The 25,309-nt window shown below is 38.9% G+C and overlaps 1 long non-coding RNA gene across 1 annotated transcript; it reads left to right on the forward strand.

Moving 5' to 3' along the window:
• Positions 1–2,243: 2,243 nt before the first annotated feature.
• On the forward strand, positions 2,244–21,698 carry LOC115304373. Its single transcript, XR_003914407.1, has 6 exons — positions 2,244–2,287; positions 3,897–3,994; positions 11,256–11,367; positions 15,818–15,905; positions 20,979–21,153; positions 21,611–21,698. It is a non-coding gene; the product is annotated as an uncharacterized LOC115304373 (long non-coding RNA).
• The last annotated feature ends 3,611 nt before the right edge of the window (positions 21,699–25,309 follow it).

The following is a 25,309-nucleotide window of genomic DNA, read 5'->3' on the forward strand; positions in this document are numbered from 1 at the left end:
AAGTCATGGAATGTTTCCCTATGAGGCTGATATTATTTCTATCCATACTTAATTTTAATCCTTCACAATCTGACATAGGTAAGCATTATAAAGGACTATATACTCAGTCCTTTCATCAACACAGATTTATTTTCCTTGCCAATTGTTTAATAAATTGTGCATAACCTAAAACAGAGTAATTGGATGTTCTACAAAAGACACCTGAGAAATACTTTCTATGAACCTTGCTGGAATGATTTCCAGATACTCTTGGCTTCCATTACAGAAATTAAATCATAATTAATCAATCCTTGGAAACATTTCTCAACTAAAACAATATCACTACTCATTCAAATGACAATAATTGAAGACTTATAGCCACTATAGATCTTAAACTTAGGCTATTCAAAGAACCTCCAGAAGCACACAGTCCTTGGAAGTCAACTACTGACTGAAAAATTCTTGAAAGTATATAGCTTCCATTCAAGATCATGTAGGGCACCTGGGTGGCTCAGTCGGTTAAGCATCTGACTTCGGCTTAGGTCATGATCTCACGGTTCGTGGGTTCGAGCCCCACATTGGGCTCTGTGCTGACAGCTCAGAGCCTGGAGCATGCTTTGGATTCTGTGTCTCCCCCTCTGTTTCCCTCCCCATCTCAAGCTCTTTCTCTCTCAAAAATAAACATTAAAACAAAAAAGATCATATGTACAAGATGCTCCTTGATGAATGGAACCACTGATTGTCATATTCTCCTTGGGATACATTTGCTCTTGATTCTCTTGACCTTAGTTTTCCTTTGAATAGTGTATCCATGTCTGTATTAGTTTATTTTTCTGTTGCCACTAACTAATAACTTACGTAGGTCTAGGCCTTATTAGAGACAATCTCCAACATGATCCTGTAATTTAGCTCTCCTAATCTATTACTAGCACAGCCAATTTGAAGAATATTGGATATATCTCCTTATGCCAAGTTTTGGAAAACCCAAACAACAGCCAAACCTGTTACTAAAATGATTTTCAATAACAATAACATATAATCTTAAGAATTGTATCTTTTGGTAACATTAAAGACAGAGTTGCAACAATGATCTTTATGTAAACACCATGGCTCAATTTGATAAAAATTGGCTTAACCATTGTTGGTGGTTTTCTTGGTAGTAATACGATAAGTCAAACATTTGAAACCATGAATTATTCAAACTAAATGACCAAAAGTTAAAAATATTCATTCCTAGAACAAATTGAGCATAATATAAAGATATGTTACATTAAAATGACCAACACATAAATGAAGAAAAATATTCTCACGCTAGAAGAAGTAGATATAAATCTCCTTGTAATATAACAATGACCTTGTTCCAACAACACTCACACAAAAGATCACCTCCCTAGAGTTCTTTTTCCTGTGTGGAACCGGACTGTCAGTGCTAATCCAGGACCAAAATTAATTGTTCTATATGGAGCTAATAGTTAGTTAGACCACTCCAAGTGTATGACTCCCAACCTCTTGGGAGGACTACTATCACTCCTTACAAAGAATTTAGGGGTGCCTGGGTGGCTCAGTCAGTTGAGCCTCTGACTTCGGCTCAGATCAGATCTCACGTTCGTGGGTTTGAGCCCTGCGTCGGGCTCTGTGCTGATAGCTAGCTCAGAGCCTGGAGCCTGCTTCAGATTCTATATCTCCTTCTCTCTCTGACTCTCCCCCTCTCATGCTCTGTCTCCCTCTGTATCAAAAATAAATAAAACATTAAAAAAATAATTTAAAGGGACAAAATGTTTCCTCGAGGTAGAGGCGATAAAAGGAAAAACAGACTGAGCACACTGATTCCACCCATGTAGTTGGGCAACTTGAGGTGGTCATCAAATATTTGTTCTTCACATCAGCAGACCTAATAGACAATGCAGCTCATGCTCAGAGGCACACCAAAGCATGTTATTGTCCTTAGCTAAGATATTATAGAGAATAGTATAAGCTTTAGTGTTCTTTTAAACTGCCATTGCTAGTATACTTTACTGTACCTGGATTAACACTGCCAGCAAGACTGGAACAAACTACATTTTAAGAAAAATGAAAGAAAAAGGTAACTTGGCACTAGGTGTGAGATTTGTTTTATTGGCCAGTGCTGGAAAATACTGGGTTATGGTTCTGGAGTATCTTTCAGGTACTTTTTTTAATACCTTTTTTTTTTTTTAAAGTAGGCTCCAAGACCAGCATGGAGCCCAATATGGGGCTTGAACTCACAACCCTCAGACTAAGAACTGAGCTGAGATCAAGAGTTGGAAACTTAACCGACTGAGCCACCCAGGTGCCCCAATACTTTTTTTATATAATACTTTTTGTTCTTTTTTATATGTCTCATAATCAATGTCCGCTGCCCAGAATCTTAAATGTTTATGCACAGACACTATTCTGACAATGGATCAATAGATGATACAAAGTCAAAAACAGCATCAAATCATGCTGGTTTATTCTCGAACTGAAAAAGAGCCCTGTACAAACAAAGGGGAATCAACAATAGTGATGCAATGTGGATAATTCCCACAGCTTTGGCTGAGAGGATTTGGATGGAGAATACTAAGGATGAGAAGTTCCTATTCTTTGTTTTTGGCTACAATAGGAAGTAACCACCAGAGCTGGTTTTAAACCTGTCTCAATTGATTAATGACATCCTTACATCAATAAGCACATATCTGAGAACTAGCCAATTAATGGCAGCCCCAGGCTTCTGGAAGCCAGTAAACCAGTACTGATGCACTCCAGTAACTACAGCATCACAACGAAAGGCCAGCACATCTCTAAATGTTCACTCTGCAGTGAGTAGATCTTTACATATCCAAACCCCCATTGAAGATCAGCTTTCTGCTGTGCTATGAGAGACCATTCCTAACTAGGACAGCTCTCTCCCTTGCTTTGCAAGCAATAAATTCAGTATTTTATTTACTCCTTTGACAGAGAATTGGATGCAATGGAAGTGAACTTTTAGCCAAAGTATCTTCAGCCTTCATGCTGCTGTCTTGAAGAGTTGATGCCTACCTATTATGGGAGTTGAAAATACAATGATTAACAGCTCTTCTTTGTCTTCCTCTTCTTTGTTCTCCTTTTCTTCCTTTAAAAATTTCTTTATAATTTTTCAATGTTTATTGATTTTTGAGAGAGAGAGAGAGAGTAGGGAAAAGGCAGAGAGAGAGAGGTGGGGGGATACAGAATCCGAAACAGGCTCTAGGCTTCAAGCTGTCAGCACAGAGCCCGATGCGGGGTTGGAACCCATAAACCGCATGATCATGGCCTGAGCTGAAGTCAGATGCTTAACCAACTGAGCCACCCAGGGACTCCTAACATTTTCTTGCATGTAAAAATTGTACCTGCTATTATAAAAAATAAATTGAGGAATAAAGAAGAAAACAAAGGTCAATTGCAAATCCCATACTCATAAAGAACTACTGTCAATGTTTTGACATTCTTTTACTCTTTACTATGCAACTATCTTTATATACATGTTTACATATGATATACATATGATATATGTATTTAATATACACATACGTTCTAGTTTTATTGAGGTATAATTGATCAATTATCTATTTAGAGTTTTATTGTGAACTTATTTTTTATTATAAAATAATACTACTAAAAATAACTTGTGATGTTTTATGGATATGTATTAATTTCATTTAACAAATACGTATTGACAGTTGGCTTTGTGACTTGTTATATTAGGTATTGGGAACAGAGGCATGAAGAAGATTAACAAGATAAAGGACCTCATGGGTGGAAAGTGTGGCAGGGTTTATATATATTACGCGAGGTACAAGCAACAGGATAATTGCAGATTGTAATAACTACTGTGACAAATAAGAAAACAATATAATGCAACAAAGAGTAATTAAGGTATGTATACATGCTATTTTCACCAGGAACGACCTGAAGATGAGAAGAAGACAGCCAGCCCGAGAAAGGGCCAAAGAGCCTGCGAAGTAGTTTTCGAAGTAAATGGAGAGTGCAGAGATCTGAGGTAATAAAGCAGTAGGGGAAAACCAGGGGTGGAGCCCACAGTTGGGCTTGAACCTACGAATTATGAGATTATGACTTGAGCTGAAACCAAGAATTGGATGCTTAACCTACTGAACCACCCAGGTGCCCACTTTTTTTTTTTTTTTTACTCATACATTGATAAATATTGCCAAGTGTTGGTTCCAGGGATGGGGGCTGTGCACTTGCATACACAGGCATGCTTTTCATCAAGCTAGGAGTTGATTTAGGAGTTTTAACTTTAAAATGTATCTTTTTAAAAATTTTTTAACGTTTTTATTTATTTTTGAGAGAGAGAGAGAGAGAGACACAGAGCATGAGCAGGGAGTGGTCAGAGAGAGAGAGAGAGAGAGACACAGAATCAGAAGCAGGCCCCAGGCTCTGAGCTGTCAGCATAGAGCCCAACGTGGGGCTCAAACTCATGAACTGTGAGATCATAACCTGAGCTGAAGTTGGCCACTAAACCGACTGAGCCCCCCAGGCGCCCCTAAAGCGTATCTTTACAGACTTTACCATTGCAGTAAATATCTGTTTAATGCTTGCTCAGGTTTCTTCTTCTTGTACCACTCATGTATTAAATTGAAAATGATCATAGCCCCACCTTGTGGATTTGTTTAGCTAGTGAAGGGGTAACCGGGGCATGTTCTCTGTTCTCTAAAACTCCGGAAGACAGTCAAGGCTTTCCTGAACTTCCTGCCTATCTGGAACTTGGAGATAAAAACCAAATGATTAGTCACTTTGCTTTATTTGTTTATTTATTTTGCTTATAATTTCAGGGACTCTATGTTAAACTCCATAACTTTACGGGACAAATAGAGGCTGCTAGGCTAGTGGTGATACAGCTGTGAGATGAGACTCATTTCAATATCAAGAGGCTGCATTTTCTAGACACTTCCTAGAAAGTGTCAGAATTATAACCATCTCTTGGCTTCTGGAGGTGAGGTGTCTCTCTCCCCTGACCTCAAGGCAGTTAGGCAGTTTTCTGATTGTGTAAATAATTATAATTTTTATAGAAAAGTTTTAGAGGTTAAAAATAGAAAATAGTAATAATTCATCATCCAATCACTTAAAGACAGTTATTATTACCATTTTTGTATATTCTGTTTCGGAGTGTAGGGTTTTGATGCCTATTTTTAAAGCCATTGAGATCATTGTATATAGACAGCTTTGTATTTGATTAAGGTGTGAAGGTTTTGGGTTACATAGGAAATTACAGGTAATCTATCCATTTCTGTTTGTGTACCAGGAACAAAATAATATTCAGACTTGGTTTTTGTAGAGCCAGGCCACGAGGATTCATGTCTTTGGAAGTTTGCAGTGGCCTATTTAGTGTGATGTGATTATAGTAATTTTTTCCCCCTAACTTCTCATGGCCCCTGGCAAACACTTAAAGTTTTGGGCAATGTGAGATTTTGATGTTGGTGAGTCACTGTAATTATGGCCACTTTGACCACAGGGAAGTGACTATTTATATAGTCCGTGTTACAGATATTGGTCTTAAGCTACTAGTGGGTGGTCCTGGTACCTAGCAGAGGCTGGCTTTAGAATTTGGATTATGCAGTTTTATTCTGAATGACACTGGTGTTTAAGAGACTTACAGGGTCTCTGCAGACACTGGGCCATCAGAGCCTCAATAAGAGGTGCATCTGAAGCAAGGGATTCATTCAAAAGGACAAAAGCATCATGACTGGGGATAAATATTTACTGTTTTTACAATATGACTTTCAACCAGGTCTCAAGGCCAGGAATTTAGTGCAACTAAATTATGTGTGTGAGCTTAATAACTAGCATGTAAGTAAACTATTTGAAAATGTTTATTTATTTTTGAGAAAGAGAGAGACAGAGCAGGAGCAGGGAAGGGACAGAGAGAGAGGGAGAGACAGACTATGAAGCAGGCCCCAAGTCCTGGGCTGCCTGCAGAGAGGCTGATGTGGGGTTCGGACCCACAAACCTGGAGATCACGACCTGAGGTAAAGTTGGACACAACCCACTGAGCCACCCAGGAGCCCCCTTTTTTTATGCTGTTTTGAACTGACTTCAGATCCAAGGGAGGAATCTATGGAAGGACTAAGCCATGGATACACATGGTTTTTACACAGCCTTTAAGAATCATTCCCCACTTTGATACAGAGAGCCTATAACATCCCAAACCCGAGGATGCACCATCTCTTGAGTTGGAATGGCACAGGGATTTATTTGTTTCACGAGGCCTCTAGAGAAGCACTTCCTCAAAAGCCCCTTTATTTCAGGAACTTCCTGAAAGTCGTTCTCCAGGTGCAACAGTTCTCCAGGATGAACATTCCCTGGGAAGCAGGGTTCACAGCCAAAAGAAGTTCCACAGCAAGTGGCAGCAGGCACTGTGACTCAGGACCCAAAATGCCAGTTCCTGGGAGACAGTGCAGGCCATGTCGCCAAGTTGCAACCCACAGCAACATAGCTGGTAGAAAGACAGAAATATAGCATTCTATGGGGAAGTCTAAACTGAGAGAGTGAAAATGCTGGATGGGAAGAACTTCTTTGCAGGACCTCGTGCCTGGACTGCTTCCCTTGTAAATTTTAAGGGAAAAAACAAACAGACAAACACAGGGGTATCTCAAATGACAATCCCCAAGAAAAGAAATGAGTGAATCCCAGCCCCTACCCATCCTGTTCCCACAAACTAGTACATCTCACAGTGTCAAATTTAACCTCTTTTGAGTGGTTCTCCCACCTGTTTTAAAAGTTGAGATATATGGGGCGCCTGGGTGGCTCAGTCAGTTGAGTGTCCAACTTCGGTCTTGATCTCACAGTTTGTGGGTTCGAGCCCCATGTCAGACTCTGTGCTGACAGCTAGCTCAGAGCCTGGAGCTGCTTCAGATTCTGGTCCTCCCTCTCTCTCTGACCCTCCCCTGCTCGTTGTCTCTCTGTCTCTCAAAAATAAATAAAAAACATAAAAAAATAAATATTTCAAAAATGTAAACAAAATAAAAATTCAGATATAAAACTCCTTGTTTATAAAACACAAGCTCTTAAATATAATGAAAAAACAGATGGTGACTAGAGGGGAGATGGCTGGTGATGAGGGGGTGGGGCAGGGGGAGGGAAGGAGATGGGTGAAGTGTGTAAGGGAGATTAAGAGTACATTTATGGGCACCTGGGTGGCTCAGTCGGTTAAGCACCTGACTTCAGCTCAGGTCATGACCTCATGATTCGTGAGTTCAAGTCCTGCTTCAGGTGAGCCTCTGTTTCTCTCTCTCTCTGCCCCTCGTGGGATTCTCTCTCTCCACCCTACTCACTTCCACCCTCTCTCCCTCTCTCTTTCAATAAAAAAAAATAAGTACACTTATGGTGAACACTGAGTAATGTCTAGAATTGTATACCTGAAACTAGTACAACACTGTAATTACACTGGAATTGAAATAAAATAAAATGATTGATTTTTTTTTCAAAAACAGTGCAAGTGGGGAGAGGGGCAGAGGGAGAGGGAGAGACAGAATCTTAAGCAGACTCCATGCTCAGTGTGGAGCCCAATGCAGGGCTTGATTCTACCACCCTGGGATCATGACTTGAGCTAAAATCAAGAGTCAGATACTCAAATGTCTGAACCACTCAGGCACCCCAAAAATAAAATGATTGAGTTTAAAATAAATAAATGAAATTAATGGTTTAAAAGTATACACAGCAGTAATTTTTAGAATATGAACTATTACTGTTATCTGTTACCATTACCTATTTGCCATTAACTAAAACCACTATCAAATTCCAGGATATTTCCAGCAGAGAAATATTGCTAAAAGAAACCTATTAGCAGTCACTCACAGTTCTCTCTTCCTCTGCCCCCTGGCAACCACTAATCTACTTTTCATCTCTTATGGGTTTGCCTATTCTGGTTATTTCATATAAATGGAATCATATAGTATGTGGCCTTTTGTGACTAACATCTTTCACTTAGTGTAATTTTTTCAAAGTTCACCCATATGTAGCAACTCTCACTTGTTTTTATAGCTGCATAATTTTTCATTGTATGGCTATGCCACATTTGTTCGTCCATTTATCAGTCGATGGGCATTGCATTGTTTACATTTTTTGGCTATTATGCATAATGCCACTATAAACATTCTTGTGCAATGCTAATTGATTTTTAGGGTCATGATCATGGGCCCCAGACAAGCATCATAATTTGACTAGCAAAGTTGAAACAAATATTGTTTTTATTTATTTATTTATTTATTTTTTATTTTTTATTTTATTTTATGTTTTTTATTTTCATTTTTGAGAGACAGAGTGCAAGCAGGGGAGGGTCAGAGAGAGAGGGAGACACAGAATCTGAAGCAGGTTCCAGGCTCTGAGCTGTCAGCACAGAGCTTAAGACGAGGCTAGAACCCATGAACCATGAGATCAAGACCTGAGCCAAAGTCGGACACTCAATCAACTGAGCCACCCAGGCGCTCCCAAATATTGTTTTTAGATACTTTTGAGTTTTTATTAGGGCTGGTACTAAGTACTAAGGTTTGGAACATAATTATGTTTGGGATAATAGTAGGATTTGGGGATTGGTATATTTTTAAAATGTGTAGGTGTGAAAACCAATTGCTGTGTAATTTTGTATAATTTGGATTCTTAATAGTGAGACTTCTGAGCTGTGTAGCAGTGAACAAACACAATTTTTGAAGTCCTGAATTTCTCTCACCCTAGAGAAAGACAGGCAGGCTGTAGCTGCTAAAAGAATGCAGACGTGGAAAATTCATCTAACTGAAATTGAGCAGAATGAGAAGTTGGGGAGAATGATTTTAGAATAAACTGGGATTTGGGACTTTAATTTCTTGGATTCATAATGCTCATGGATAGCAGGAGGTTTTCATACTTTAGCCCTTTGGACTTTAACTAAAATATCTTGGATTTTCATTTTTTAAGATTTAAATCTTTTAGTGATATCATCAGGAAATTAATAATGGGAGGGGTTTTTATTTAATTTGGGAGTATTACTATCTGTTGACATTTGATTTGGGGACATTTTAATTTGAGATATTTGATTTAATTTTAATATTTTACTTTTTAAAAATGTTTATTTATTTTTGAAGGAGAGAGAGACAGAGCATGAGTTGGGGGAGGAGTAGAAAGAGAGGGAGACACAGAATCCGAAGCAGGCTCCAGACTCTGAGCTGTCAACACAGAGCCTGATGCAGGGCTCAAACTCATGAACCACGATATCATGACCTGAGCCAAAGTTGGAAGCTTGACTGACTGAGTCACCTAGGTGCCCGTTTAATATTTTAATGTTGTTATTTAATCTCCTTGCAGAAACTCTGAGAAGCTACGTTGGGCAATATAGCTGGACGAAATTTGGAATAGGAAATAGAGCAGAGGTGAACTTTCATCTTTAAATTCAGAATGCCCATTGAAGTCATTATTCTATTAATATACCTTTCTGTCCCATTTCAGAACCTAGAGCAAAATCTTTCAGTAATAAGAAAGATCCCAGAAAGTTCCAGAAAGATCCACCAAAGAGTTTGGAAGGGTAGTTATTTTCTTATAACAAATGTTTTCTTCACTGTATAAATGTGTATTAGTTTTATGCTAATGATGCCTCTTGGGGTAATTTTTAGAAGATATCTAAAAAAATAATCAGAAACTCACATTTAGAATAAATTAAAAAATATAGCACAAGATAAGTCTTCTATTCAAAGGTAAAGGAAAAGTACAAGGAATGATGATTACATTATCACTTCCTCTTCTATCTGGGAGATGGAAAGCTTCTTTTGCTATAGATTTTTTTTAAAGCAGCTAGATTACAGAGACATTGAAATGTGAAAAAAATATAGCTCTGGATTTTTCCTCTCTTAGCTTAATCATTGCTACCTCCACAGCCAGGAGTGTAAAAATGGTGATTGGATTTTGGCCCTTCAGTGTTTTCTCTTTGGGCCAAAGTGGAAGATAAATTTGGCAGCTCTTTCAGTATAGACCTTGAATTCTTTGCTGCCAGCACAGGAAAGGAAGAGGCTGGAAACCTGGCATGCCCTTTCTGCCCCTGAGCTGCCTGCCCCTGAGTGTGGTTTCCAGAATTGCCCTGCTTGCTGCTCCTTTGCATACTCTTCTCTGGAAAGTGAGTCACTTTTCCATTCTAAGTATTGTATCTTATTTGGTGTGAGGTTGTGGCATAAGGTTGGGCCTGTTTTTATTTGTTTCATCTTGGAAATTTCATCATGGAAGACATGTTCCTCACTGTTTTTACTTTGTAAGTTCACTTCACTCACTTCCAAGAGTGATTTCAAAAGGGACTTCAAGAATCTGTGCTTATATGGCCATTTTATTATAACATTAAAACATAAAAATGTTTCAGCCTCTCCTTTGAAAAAAAGTTTGGCATATTTGTTTAGTGAATGCATGGACACCATGGTGCATTCTGTTGAAGACTGCAATGCATACTAGAACTGATCTCTGGAATTTTGAAGTTAGAGGAAAATTCTTTGAAAAATCTCATCTAGCCATCTAATTCCAGTAGTCTTTCACCTTTTTAGTTTTTATTTTTCAAAGATGACTAAATATAAAAATTCTGACATTGGTAAGTGTCCAATAAATGTTGACTTTTACTGTTACTCTCTTGAATTTGCTCAGCCAAATATGATCATCACACATGATTTTACCCTATGCTTATGTAATACCTTCTAGAACTCTTTCTCTCTTCCCTCCCTGGCTCTTTCACTCTATACCTTTTTCTTTCTCTCCTTGCTATGGCCAGCTCCACAACCATCCTTTAAGATTGCTACCTTTTTAAAAAGTATTTATTTATTTATTTGCTGATTTACTTATTTATTTATTTATTTATTTATTTATTTATTTATTTATTTATTTGGAGAGAGAGAGAGAGAGAGAGAGAGAGAGATGGGGAGGAGCAGAGAGAGAGGGAGAGAGAATCCCAGGAAAGCTCCGTGCTGTCAGTTGTTAGTTCAGAGCCCAACGTGGGGCTTGAACCCATCCCACAAAATGTGAGATCGTGACCTGAGCTGACACCAAGAGCCAGATGCTTACCACCCAGGCGCCCTGAGTCTGTTACTATTTCTATTCTCATTGTTCCTATAAATAATTCTACTAGGCAAGTAGTACAAATTTGTGTATTTACTTTTCTATTCCTATAAAGTACAAATGTCCTTTCTATTGAAGTATATTATTAAACTTAAACATAAATATTTAAATTACTGTTCAACTTAGACTAGGAGGTCCTTTATGCCAGCTCAAATGCATTTCACCCAAATATTATCCCTTAGGAGGCGATCCCTTTAGTCTGCGTGGACTGATGTGCCGATGGAAGTACCAGATTGCGTTTATAATCAGAGGAAAGCCTGCTTCTGCTTCTCCCAGCACCATTTTGTATTCAAGGTAAAGACGCATATGAGTCAGCCCTTGGCATTTTCCTGCAGTCTGGTGTATAAGATGTGGGGCATTTGGGATGATATTTTGACTCATACTCATCTTATTTCTTTGATCAATCCAAATATTTCTGGGAAGAAGGATTTTAACACTTCTTATAGCACTATGTTTTCTGGAAGTCAACCTGCACTTTAATGGACTCTTAAAAATCAAGTCAATCTAGTTCCAGTCTAGTGCTTGGAACCATCTCTGAAAGACATTTGCTGATTACCGTGTTAAGGCCTAAAAAATGTTTTAGAGCTTTTTTCCATGAATGCGTTACCTTAGATTTCAGAATTAAGATCTGTCTCCAATTCAGAAATCAAAGAATAATCATGGAAACTATTTTTTCAGGAAATCATATTTTCCTGGCTGAGACAGCAGTGAATCTGATTGTCAAGGAAAATTCTACACATTAACAGTATTCTAAAGGAGGAATAAAGAGGCTTTATCTGGGTATTTCAGAACACTGAGCAAAATAATAGTTTAAGGTGGGTCTGATTTTGGCAGTGATTGTTTAAAATATCGGAAAAAGTAAGATAAAATTTTTATTTTTAACATTTTTATAACCACAAGATGGCACCATTTTCCCATTTTTAAAAGTTTGACACTGCTGCTTTTTATTTTTACGTTTTTTTCCCAAGATTACAAGCTGTTGGGTGATGTTTGGTTGTAACTTTTCCTTAACTATGGGCTCATAGATTAGAAGACTAAGAGTTATTGCATTAAATAAGAATTTGTAGGTGGAATAAGATTTGTAATTTGCATTGCTTGCAACAAAGCTTCAATATGGAGGAAATGACTAATGAATAAGGTGGAACACTGTAGTAATATTGCTCACAAATGTTAAATTACAGAATAAGTTTTCAAACTTAAAGCCTCATATTGGCAATTTTATTAGTATTTTCTCATTCAAGCTCATATATGTGAGTACAAACCAGCTACTAAAAAGCAATAAATATTAGAAATCTATTTACATGCTTCAGGATCTGGCTATATGTCTTATCTGTGTTACCAGAATTCTAATGCATTTATGAGTTTTGATGGCCAAGACCAATAATCAAAACAGATTATATCTAATTGCTTCCAGGTAATTTTTCTAGATTAGCCAATAAATAAAACTTGGATTTCTAAAAATGCCTACAAAATAATTTTAGCTAAACATTCCTAATCATATTTTCTGTGATGTTGCTTTTAAAGGAAATTGAAGTTGTGATATCCTTGTTAGACTCTAAGCCCTGGCAACTTTGGATAGGGCCCAGAAAATGATGAGAAGGGGTTGACAAAGCAGATCTGTTATAATTGTTTTGCACATTAGTTTACAAGTGTTAGGACTGTTCCAAAGGATATAAAGCAGAGATGAAATTTTCTCGTTCAACTGAAAAGTCCACAGATAGCCTGGCTTCTGGGACAGTTGGGTTCTGGGCTCAGTGTCACTAGGGCTTGCTATCCAGTCCCTCCATGTCTCTTTTCTGCCTTGCACTGGGTTGGCTTTATATGCAAGCTTCCCATCATGGCCCCTGGAACTTAGAGTCTCCCTCTTCATGGCAAGATGACTGCAGCAGTTCTAGACTCAGATGAGTTCAAGATTCAAGCCTAGTGGAAACATAACCCCCTTTACTGAGAGAGCTAGGAATCACATATATGCCCTCCCAAGAACCAAGCTCCATGAGCAGAGGAATGCGGGCTTGAGACATGAGGTCCACCATTGGAGAAGTGGTAGAGCCCACCCAGAGTATGCGGGCTAGATTGAGGGAGGAGTAATCTCCAGATTGAAATAGGGAGTTATTATGAGAATGGGTACGGTAACAGGATCTTACTCTAGAAGAGTCTTACACGGCCCTGAGCCCAAGGAAAAGCACTACTGGATGCAGAGGGGATCTCTATGCTCCTGAACATATTTTGTGGAGGTATCAGGTCTCCAGGACGCTGCCAAAAATAATTCACCTTTCCAGAATATCATTCTGTGTTTGTTACAGATTAAGTGCTAGATATTACTTCCTGGACATTTAATGCTTTAATCCAAAGAATGACCAATAGTATTGAGTTATTCTGTGCATGCCTGTATGACTTATTATGCTGTAAGCGTATTATGTGGAATGTGTTTTATTCATCTCTATGATTGATGCTCAGCTCTCAATATATGTTGGTAAAATGAATGAAGGAAGAATAAAGACTTAAAAGTTAAGGCAGATAGTACCAGCAAGGTGTGCTTTTCAGAGCTTGTAAACATTTGCCTCTTCTAACAAAGAATCCCTAATCTTCCTGCCTAATTAGAGATCTTCAAATATTAGAGCATATGGTGGTTAAGGCCAATACTATAGCCCATATGTAAAAGTCACTACTGAAGTATTGCTTTGGTGCTTTTCAAATTGTATTTCTGTATCTGGGTCATGTTAAGCCTTCTTAATTATTTTGTTCATTCTTTAGAGGTAGTTGGAGACAATATTAGCTGTTTACTACACTCTCAAAATAATTTGGCACAGAACAGTTTTCTGAGTTTTCTTTTTTCTGGATCAGAGTATGAACTAATAGCTTGTGTCAGAGAAAGAAACGGCCTGCATAGGTGAAATGTGATTAAGTAGGATTGCTATTAACTGTGGGTATCTAATGGTCCAGTTCTGGTAAAGAGAGTAGAGGGCTAGTCCAGTGAAATGTGATTGGTTCCAAAGTAAGTACGGTTGGATTAATAAGAAAGTGTCTGAACATATCTAATTGAGAATAATAAGTAATATCAGATATGGTCTATAATTTACTCAAAGGGTTGAGAGAGGAGATATGTTGCCCAAATATATACAAGGGCTATGTCATTTTTAAATTATATTTTTCTTAGTATACAAATACTGTGATTCACTTAAGTGTGTACATAATCAGAATTCACAAATGTTGTAAAGACAAATGCTATGAAGGCATATGGAAGCCTCTGTAGTTATTGGGGTGGGATTTACTGATTGGAATCGCAATGGGAGAGGGAAAGGAGTGTCTCTGGGAGTTTTGTAAGATAACAGGCATTGGGCAACCTAAATTGGGTTATGTGAGGAGAAGTCAGATGTAAAGTGGTCTTGGCCAGGGTTCCCTGTCTGGTCCTAGGGTATGAGTTGGCTGAGAATACAGGTAGGGTGAGAAGGAGGATAAAAATGTCAGCTGTGCTTAGAGTTAAGCTCTCCTAACAATGCTATTTTGAAGTGAGAGGAGTACTGAGGGTGTGTGAGGGAGGAGAAGGAAGAGACCTCAGCTCTGACCTCACTCTGTTAACGTACTCTGGTCCACCGTCCTGGACCTACAGAAGACAAATGAAGGGGGCCAGTGGGGAGCCAGCTATCTTCCTCTCCTAAACGCGGTTGTAAAGTTGTTGTCTAGCTCTAGTTCTAGGACCTTCTCTTCTCACCCTCCCTTTGCCACCCGTTTTCCTCTTCTTCATCTGTCTGATCCCTATGGTTGCAAGTAATAGAAGCCCAATGCAAATGAGCTTAAGCCAAAGGAAATTTTGTCAACTCATGAGACTTAAAAGTTCAGGACTTGAATGACTTCAAACAGCTACATATAAATGCTCCACTGTTGGCTCTGTTTTTCTCTGTGTTGTCCTCTTCCTCCTCCACATCTGTCCATGTTACAGGAAAGCTTGCCCCAGCAGCATTAGATTTTCATGATATTCTTAGCCCTCAAACTCAGAAGCTATTAGTCTCTCTCCTGGTATTGCTACACAGAACCCTCCTTTGATTGGTCTGGGTTATGTGCCCACTTGACTGACAGCTGTGTAAGAATTATGTGGACCGTACAAGGTGCAGTCACCAAAAGAAAAAGTTTATGGGCAGATTTTAAATGTAACTTATGTCCACTAGATCTTCCTAGGAAAGTATCAGGACTGTAACATGACCCCAGACCAATATTCCCAATGCAGTAAGAACTACACTACTAAATGCAGTGAAAATGCACAGCTTTTAATTATGGTTAAGGACTAGATCTCAGTCTGGAGATCTTCATCTTAGGAGGAAAGTCTTATGGAGAGAGTTACATGTGTGACCTGTTGTTACTCTCCAGTATTTATTTCCTGTTCCTTTTAGCCATTTACTTCTATGGATAAGCATAATGGTGGGCAGGTTGACCTCAGAAAAATTTCTGGGCTCAGAGATTCCTGACCTAAAATCAGTAGCTCTCTCTTTCTCTGTTCCTCCCTCTGTACCTCTTCCACCGAGTCACCAAATGTGACTGGATTTCCCTTGACCCATTGTATATAGTACTTGCTCAGACGCCTGAAATGGAGGCATTCGACAGAAATCTTCAAGTTTAAAATCTTTGTGCTCAAAGTGGGTCTGGGGAATGCTTCCTTGTACTGATGTGTGGTCATATAATTGTGCTGATAAGGAAAGCTCTAGATGAAGCTGCTTATTCTGGACTTTCATTAACTTCCATCTCACAGAGTGTAATGAGTGTTCTGGAGTGAGTGCCTGGGAGCATGGCTCTCACCAAACCTGGAGAAGAATATGTGAAGAGGAGAGTTCTTCTGGGTAAGAGATTCTTGGTGCCAGGTATTAGAAGCTTCTTTAGAGCTCAACAGTATAATGTAAATTTTAATTATATATTCACATATTTTAGGCTTTCCAGATTTACTTTATAAAAGCTCAACCCACTATATTAACACAATGACTGTGCTTTTCTTGTGTAAATCTTGGAAACAGACTAATACACCTTCCCCCCTACTATGAAAACTAGATCGCTTTAATTTTGAGAGCATTGAATCTGGTTTATTGCAAGTCTCACACTGTCATTTTCTATGCTATTTTGGACATCATCCTCAGAATATTTAACATTTACTTTGACAGGAAAACAGTGGAAAGGAAAGTGCTGATTGAATGGTAATGAACCAAAAACCGGTTGAGAAGCCTGGCTTTTAATCTTAATTTCAACCTGTTAAATCCCCTTATGGGTCTTAAGGGAATAAGATAGAGTATTCCATGTGCCTCCCCTCCAGAGTCAGAAATGGTAGCACTTTAGCCTCTGAGCACAACCTCCCGTTCTTCCAGATCACATGGCATCACTTTCTCGCACCTTGAGCCTCGCTGGCACTGACAGCTTCCTCACGCTGCGCTCCTCCCAGTGCACCGAGCCTCTGCTCCTAGCATTCCCAGCTTGGAGTTCTCTCGCCAATGGCCAATCCCCCCGCTTGTATTTTGGATCCCATCTTCCTGTTTTTTCTCCACTTCTTTACAGTATTAATAACCCCATTCTCTATCTTGTAACTTCAGTCTCTATTCCCTGAATCCTGCTGCTAGCATGTAAATATGTTAAAGACTCCCTCACCAAAATAACTGTATTTGGTTCTCACACACCATGTCAGCTACCCTTCTGTATCTCTCTCCTCCACACTCAAACTCCTTCCGAGAGGACTTGAAGTCACAGCATCCATTTCCTCACCTCCCACGTGCTGCCCGATCCATTCCCATTTAGCCTCTGCGTCAACAGAAGTATTCTCAACACTTTTCACTGAAGTCATCAGTTTTTAGATTCGACATGTAAGTGAGATCATGATGTATTTGTCTTTCTCTATCTGACTTATTTCACTTAGCATAGTGACCTCAAGTCTCATCCATCGTGGCAGAGGGAAAGATTTCATTCCTTTTTATGGCTGAATAATTTTCCACTTTATACCTATACCACATTTTCTTCATCCACGTATCTACTAATGGATACTTGGGTTGTTTCCATATCTCAGCTATTATAAATAATGCTTCAGTGAACAAAGGGGTACCTCTGTCTTTTTGAATTACTGTTCTTGTTTTCTTCAGATAAATACCCAGAAGTGGAATTGCCGGATCATATGGTAGTTCTATTTTTAACTTCTTGGGAGACCTGCATACTGTTTTTCACAGTGACTGTACCAGTGTACATCCCCACCAACAGTGCATCGGGGTTCACTTTTCTCCTCATCTTCCTCAACACTTATCTCTTGTCTTCTTGTTCATAGCCATTCTAGCAGATGTGAGAGAATATTTCCCTAGTGATGAGTGATGTTGACATCACTCAAACAAGTTTCTCAAACGTGGGTCTGTGGGTTTCTAAGTCTGAAGGCTCAAATTATATCTTAGAGGTCAGGTTCCTGCCATAGAAACTGTGTTATTCACATGATTCCTCACTTCTTCACAATTATTACCTTCAGCAAATAATTTGTATTTAAAAAGCTATATCCATTGGAATTTAAGAAAAATCCCCACAAGATGTCACATCTGTGGTTTTAAAATAAATAACCCTGACTTGAGGAGACTCATACCTTGACATGAGTATGTCAATATTTGTGTCTCATAATTGTGAATAGATATAGCATGATCCTACACTTTGGATTTTGCCATTTTGTTTTTGGGATTTGTTGTACAGTCCTAAAGGTGAGTTGGTCTCTGATCTTTAGGAAATAAAACAGGGTGACTGTCACAGTAAATACAACAATTTCTTCTCTTAGTGATGGGCACTGTCTCTGTCTACACTGGCATTGGTCTGTTGAGACCCATGGCTGGAAATGGCCAGGAGAAGAGGTGACCAAGGGAGGGAAGCTTTTATGATCACCCTTATGTAGGATGACCACCTCTGCTCTCTTCAATATGCACAGGCAGAGTTACAGCCTCTGCATTTCTGGACAGATAACGTGGAAATCTGGGAACCTCCAAATTTCATTTGTAAGAATAGATACACAACTGCTTTCCCAGCACAATGGACCCCAGAGTAAATGTAAAGTAGTACACAATACAACATATCCTAAGTTGATCTTGGATCACTTATATACACTCTTTTATGCTGCCAACCATCAGTGATTTGAAGATTCTTCCTTTGGTCAGATGAGGATGCTTTGGCCAAATTGGGGCAAGTAGCCATTGTCGATTAGAGACTTTCAAAGTCACCTATTCCTTCTAATCCGTGGCAGTGAGGACAAATCTCTACATGTGGCAAGTAGAGATTTACACTAGAAAAACAATCTGCTGAAAAGTTTTTGGTCTCAAAAACACTATTTCAGGAGTGAATCAACTGGAAGCAGAATTCATATGAAAAAAATAATGAAGTCCTTTCTCAGGGAATGGACAAAGTATTTCTCAACATTCCTGAAGTCACCTGAAACTGTCTGCATTTCACCACATTTTAGCAAGAAAATAAGAGAGGGCTGTGGGGACAATGGACTGTCTTGTACATATATGTGTGAGGATAAAAGAAGCCATTGGTTGTATGGAAAATCTGTATATATTATTGAAAAGGGTATTGAAATTATAGATTAGGTTTATTCATTACTGGTGAAGGAATTATGCAGTGCACTAGCTTTTATTCATTTTATTACTAACAAATTGTTGGCAAAAGGCATCAATAATGTATTTCCTTTTAAGCACCAGAGAAAGTATTGAAATAAAAGTAAGCTGTTGTTTATTTTTAATGTTCCCAAATTTCCACTCCAGAAATATTATGACCTTCATTTTAAATAGTATTGATAATGTAGGAAATGAACTATATTTCTTGGTCAGCAATCTGAAAAATTCATAAAACCTTGTCCCCTCTTTGACTCTCAAACCTAGCAGCAGTAGTGTGCTCACAAAATTTCCATTAGAGTTGATGAAAGATACAGGTGCGCATTTAGAGAGAATAATATCTGGTGGCCTGCTATATGAATAAAATTATAAAAGACTCCTTTAGAGAAATAACCAGTACAGGTAAAAGACATAAACTGAGAAAAAAAAGTCTGTGTTTGTTTATGTGAGTGTATATTTGTATGATTTAATTATTTGCCTAGTTCAGAGATTATCTATTGAGAAAATAATTGTGGGAAAAATAGCTCAATAAAAAGAGAAAAATGGAAAATAAAACCTTAAAGAATTAATATATTTGGGAATCTAGTTTGCAGTCTTCTGTGTGTGTGTGTGAAAGAGAGAGAGAGAGAGAGACTGAGAGAGAATAATGGCTGCTACCTCTATTGGTAACATCTATTCAAAAATTATGCATACCTACTAGGGGTGTTTTAGGCTCAACCAGCTCTATGCCAAATATCTGTTTCTTCAATAAATGACCTAAAAAAAAAAAACCCTCAATAGCTGTATCATGACTTGCAATTGATTCTTGGCTCAAGATTTTGTTGGCGTTAGGTTTTTATTGATGAGTTGTGTGTTTTTCCTATTAACATTTCTTTTATGATTTCCATAGCAGTTTAACACCTGGAATATAGTTTTTATTTTGGAGAAACAAAACTTACTTTATTTGTTTCATTTTATTAATTTTTTGAGGTCTTTTAACATGATGACCTTGATGATTTTTCTCATCGTGTTGTTGATGACAGTTATTATTTGAATGAATTGACCATTATATGGGCTTTGCCAACCTGACACTTTAAGTGTATGAGTTTTATTTTGTTGGACCAACATTAGAACAGAGGATGAAAAAAATCGTACCATTCTGAATCCCTTAAGAAAGGCTCTGGACATCTGACATGCCTGTACAAAACATAATCACATATTTTGCCTGAAAGCATACATCAGTGCTTTTTTGCTATATATCTCTGTTGCTAGATACTGGAATTTGTATATCCCTAAAGTCAGTCTTCCTCCACATGCTTTGTAGTTTCAGATATTCTGGTTCTCCACAAATGTTTAGGGGACAGATATTGCCGTGGGTTTGAGAAAAATGTCCCTTTGGTTGGATTTTGTTGTGTCACATCACAGAATTCCTTTTTCTCTTCTACTTTCAAAAAGGTTGTACTGCATGAAACAAATGTAATGACTCTTGGATTTACAAGAGTGTCCTTCTACACACCAGAGTGTGCTGAAGATCTGGAGGGTTTGGCTGGTGGGTCCAGTGAGTGAAGACTTTGTTATGACAAAATAAGAAGGTGTGGGCTTTTTATTAGGAAGTCCCCCTGGAATGTCAGTTCTATTTCATTGTTTTTCTGCTTACTAAAAACATTACAGCAAACCCTTAAGTCTAATAAATTCTGTTAAAATGAAGTACATACTTTATAATTCAAAATCAGTTTCCTTGTTGATATCCAGAAAGTTGATGCTGATCCCAAGCTGTCTGAGAAAAGGGAATAAAACAATAATCATGATTGATAATATATAGGAAGTACTACACTTCCTTTATGTAAATTTACTTTCCAGGTTAATGTATATTAATATACTTATAAGAATAAGCCTAATTTGGTCATATGCCACTGTGGCAATTTCCTACCCTGTCCACCAACACGTGTATACATGCACAGACACTAACTTGTGGGTGCAGGGACATTGGTGATGAGGTCTCACATTATCTTGCTGGACTTCATGGTAATTGCTGTGAGGTTTCTCCCTGACAGTGATCAACTCCTCACTTACCATCTTGTGTGCTTTCTCACTCAGCTGCTAGTATGTAAATTCCACAGGGCCAGAGAGTTGTTTATTTCATACATTGCTTTACTGTCTGTGCCCAGAGGAGTGTGTGCCACAGTGCAAACGCTCAAAAAGTATTTGTGAAGTGAGTGAATGAATTGCACACTTTAAACACCAGAACAGAGGTTTATTATTACCATTGTCAAGAAGAAAGAAGTATTAACCTCTTCTCTACCCTCCCTCTTTTTGTAGGGTGTTCTATGAGATTGTTCTTCCTATCAGGACCAAAATGGCTAATGAGAAATGTGGTTGTAATGGCTTTTCCTGGCTTCTGACCTTCAAGACCTTCAAGAGGCCATTCCGTGCCCTGCCTCTTGAAGAAATTCTGGGACGAAGGATGGTGTCTCATCATCCAGGCAGTGAAAAGGTGATAAAACCCACAGTAATTCCACTGTGTCATTCAGGTCAGATGCCCTCGAAAAAATCTTGAGCTTTAGAATTCTTAAAGACTTTTTCATTTCAGAGAACAGCATATATTTCTTTCAATTATTTATGCAAAAAGAGGAAAAGAATGCTGATATTCTCTATTGATATTAGAAAAACTGTAAAAACGTTTTAAGCCTACAATTTCCAGAAATATCAGCTCTCCTCTGCACAGCATCAGATAAGTATTTAATGTGTATTATATACAAAGTGTGTATATATATATGTATGTACACACACATATATAAACAACAGATAAACAGATATCAGTTATGAACTGAGTATCAAAAGAAATATAAATGCTGGTATATTCTTCATTATATGCATAGTTGTGTTATAATTTAATTCTCTGTTTTTACTCTCAGATGATACTGAAATATATTTTTATTTTTTTACTTTAGATCCAAGTTAGCATACAGTGGAACAATGATTTCACGTGTACCCCAATGTTTATAGCAGCACTATCAATGATAGCCAAAGTATGGAAAGAGCCCAAATGTCCATCGATGGATGAATGGATAAAGAAGATGTGGTATATTTATACATACAATGGAGTATGACTCTGCAAATTTAAAAAAAATTAAATTTTTGAGAGAGAGAGAGAGAGTTTGCAAGCATGAGTGGGAGAGAGGCAGAGAGAGAGAGGGAGACACAGAATCTGAAGCAGGCTCCAGGCTCTGAGCTGTCATTAGCACAGAGCCCGATGCGGGGCTAGAACCCACAAACTGTGAGATTATGACTTGAGCCAAAGTCGGACAGTTAACCAACTGAGCCACTCAGGTGCCCCTATTTTAAAAAAATGTTTAGGTAACTTCTACACCCAATATAGGACTTGAACTCACAACTGCGACCAACTGATCACATGCTTTACCAAATGAGCCAGTCAGGCGCCCCTATAGTTTGATTTTTATACAGTCAGAAAATTCTTTAACTTTAGACTGGATGGCCAGATACTTTGATGAACACTAACTAAGTTATACCTAAATCACCCCCAAGATCTTTCTCTATAAAGAAAAGGAAAAAGGTAGGGTGGGGGAGGTAGGAATAGAGGGTGAGAATCATACTGTCTTGCAGATTCACAGCATTAAAGGTTATTATTTACAGTGGTGATTTATTCTTTGAAATTTGAAGACAAAAATGCTATATGGAAGAACTTTTCTGAACTTCCTAGGCAATTGGCATGGTATATTTATCAGTCTCTCTTGCAATTTCCTTGGAAACTTATTTGTTAAAGCAGTCTTTCTGTTGTTATTTTAGAAGGTTTAAGAGGGTGGCTCAGTCTGTTGAGCATCCATCTTCGGCTCAGGTCATGATCTCACAGTCCATGGATTCAGCCCTGCGTCGGGCTCTGTGCTGACAGCTCAGCGCCTGGAGCCTCTTTGGATTCTGTGTCTCCCTTTCTCTCTGCCCCTCCCTCATTGGCATTCTCTCTCTCTCTTTCTCTCTCAAAAATAAATAAACATTAGAAGGTTTAAGAGCCAATCAAGGGGATTAAAAGATCATTTTTAGTATTACATTGCTATTAATTTATGAAGAGAGAGAAAAGAGATTTCCCAGATATGTTGAAGTCCCATGTAATTAATTGACTTCAAAGCTTACTTCAAGGAGATTAATTAGAGTGAGCCCAAACTTAGATAGCAAAATGAATGACATAGATAGGAAAAAGAATTGGAGGCTTCTATTTCCAGCTCTGCTGACATAATTAAAAGAAAGATCGTCTTCTTACTGTAAATGATGGGACAAAATGTGTTGAGCCACTATTTTCAGAAACTGGACAACAAACAGTGGAGACCTGTGATCTCTGGAAAAAAAAAAGAAACAAATGAGGTGAACCATAAAACCATCCTGACCTTCTAGGAGACATTTTCCAGACTGCAGCTCAGGAAGGAGAATCTAGGCAAAGCACATTTTCTCTAAGCTGAGAAGACCAAGCAGAATTAAGGAGGAATGAGGTGGCTGAAAGATGTGAAGCGAAGTGCCAGGGAGGAGGAAAGTGCTTCACAAATGTGCACAGGGCTCCCTTCAGTTTGTCTTTATATACTTTATATAAACTGAGGGCTGATGGGGGAGGGGGACAGGGGAGAGGGGATGATGGTCATGGAGGAGGGCACTTGTCTGGATGAGCACTGGGTGTTACATGGAAACCAACTTGACAATAAACTATAAAATAAAAAATAAATAAATACTTAGTCATAGATTTGGAGGAGGAGGAACTTCCATGAAGTCGGGCAAAGCCTGTCCAGAGTCTGTTACTAAATCCTTAACCACACATGCATGGGATAAAACTCCATGTGCAGAACAGAAGTAGAGAAATAGATGCTAAAAAGTTGCCAGAGCCCATTCAGAACCGGGGGGTGTTTAAGTTTTGACCAGCCAGAATGCAGAGTCCCCACTGACCACTTGAGGCTTTCAATAGACATTCCAGAGAGTTTTGCCTATATCATGGCAAAACTAGCCTTGGACTAAAGACTACTCTAGAAATGCCCTAACAAGGCTTAAAAACAAGTATTGAAAGGACCAACCTTATATAGAAATAGCTTCCTGTCAGATCAAAGTCCAATAATATTTAAAGGAAGCCAAAAAATCTAGTACTCAACATATATACTTTCCAAGGTCGGACCAGCATCCAGTAATAAAAAATTACTGGGCATGCAAAGAAGGAAACTATGACGCATAGCTATGGTAAAAATCAACATATAGTAAATAGTAGCCAGACACAATGATGGCTCTCAATTATCATTACCTCCTGATATTCATACTCTTTAGTCTCCTTGCACATTGAGCTAGAATCAGTTATGACCAGTAGGGTGCATTAGAGGTGCTCTTGTGTGACGTTCTAGGCTAGGACAACCAGATCCCTTGTTCTGGGAGAAGGCAGCTGCTACATCACGAGCAGCCCTGTGATGAGGCCCACATGTAGAGGAACTGAGGCCTCTCCAAAAAGGCAGTCCAAGCTGCCAGCCACATGAGTTAGCCACCTTGAAAATGGATCTTATTCCAGCTCCAATCAAGCCTTCAGATATGTGTCCCCAGCTGACCTCTGAGTACATCTCATGAGAACTGCAAGATAGTACATCTAATCAACGCCATTCCCCAATTCCTTAACCACAGAAAAAATGGAAGACCATAAATGTGATTATGTTTTATGCCATTAAGTTTTGGGGTAATTTGTTAGGGAATAATAGAGGACTAATATAGACATTGGGACTGCACAAGTAGGGAAAAACTAGAACAACTTTTAAAAAAATTATTGAAAAAAAATTTTTTTAAGTTTATTTTGAGAGAGAAAGTGAGCAAGGGAGAGGCAGAGAGGGAGGGAGAGAGAATACCAAGCAGGCTCTCCACCACCACCACAGAGCCCAACATGAGGCTTTAACCCACAAATCATAAGATAATGATCTGAGCCTAAATCAAGAGTTGGATGCTTAACAAGCTGAGGCACCCAGGCACCTCAAAAGCGAGAACGTATTAAGAAGACTTTTAGTGAAAGGCAAAAGGCCTTGGAATTGCTGTTAACAACCCGGTGGCCCTCAAGGAGGCTGCCACAGAAGCCGTAAGGTGAGAGGAGTATTATTGGAGGCTGGTGAAAAGAAAATCCCTGCTAAGTGAAATAATTAGGTAATGTATTAGAGTTACTCCCTGAAGTCAAGACCCTTTACCTACTGGGGTCATCTTCCTCATCTTTAAATCTACGCCCAGGCCCAACAGTCCCAAGGATCAGGGCTGACTCCCTGTTAGGCCTGCGTTCAGCCTGCGCTCTGACATCCAGCACATTTCCGGAGACCGTCCTGATGCTGATCCTCGCTTGGTTTAGGACCCCTGATCTGACGTCCAGAACACGTGTGACCTAGGTCCAGATGTGTGGTTTGGATCAGGCCCCGCCCGCCCCTCCACTACCCTTTCTTTAGAGCTGCTCCAACCCTTCCCTTGAGGATCCCAGCTGCTCTGACCTGAGTGCTGACTGATGCCTGCTGACCACGCCTCTCTGACCAGCAGTCCTGGCTCCGCCTCCGGCTACACTTCGGGCTCCAGTTTGGCTTCCAGTTCCAGCCCTGCACTCTGTTCAGATTCTCTCCTGGGTAGTGGTCGGACTCTGCTCA

This window comes from Suricata suricatta, chromosome 10, assembly GCF_006229205.1.
Source record: "Suricata suricatta isolate VVHF042 chromosome 10, meerkat_22Aug2017_6uvM2_HiC, whole genome shotgun sequence".
NCBI classification, from domain to species: domain Eukaryota; kingdom Metazoa; phylum Chordata; class Mammalia; order Carnivora; family Herpestidae; genus Suricata; species Suricata suricatta.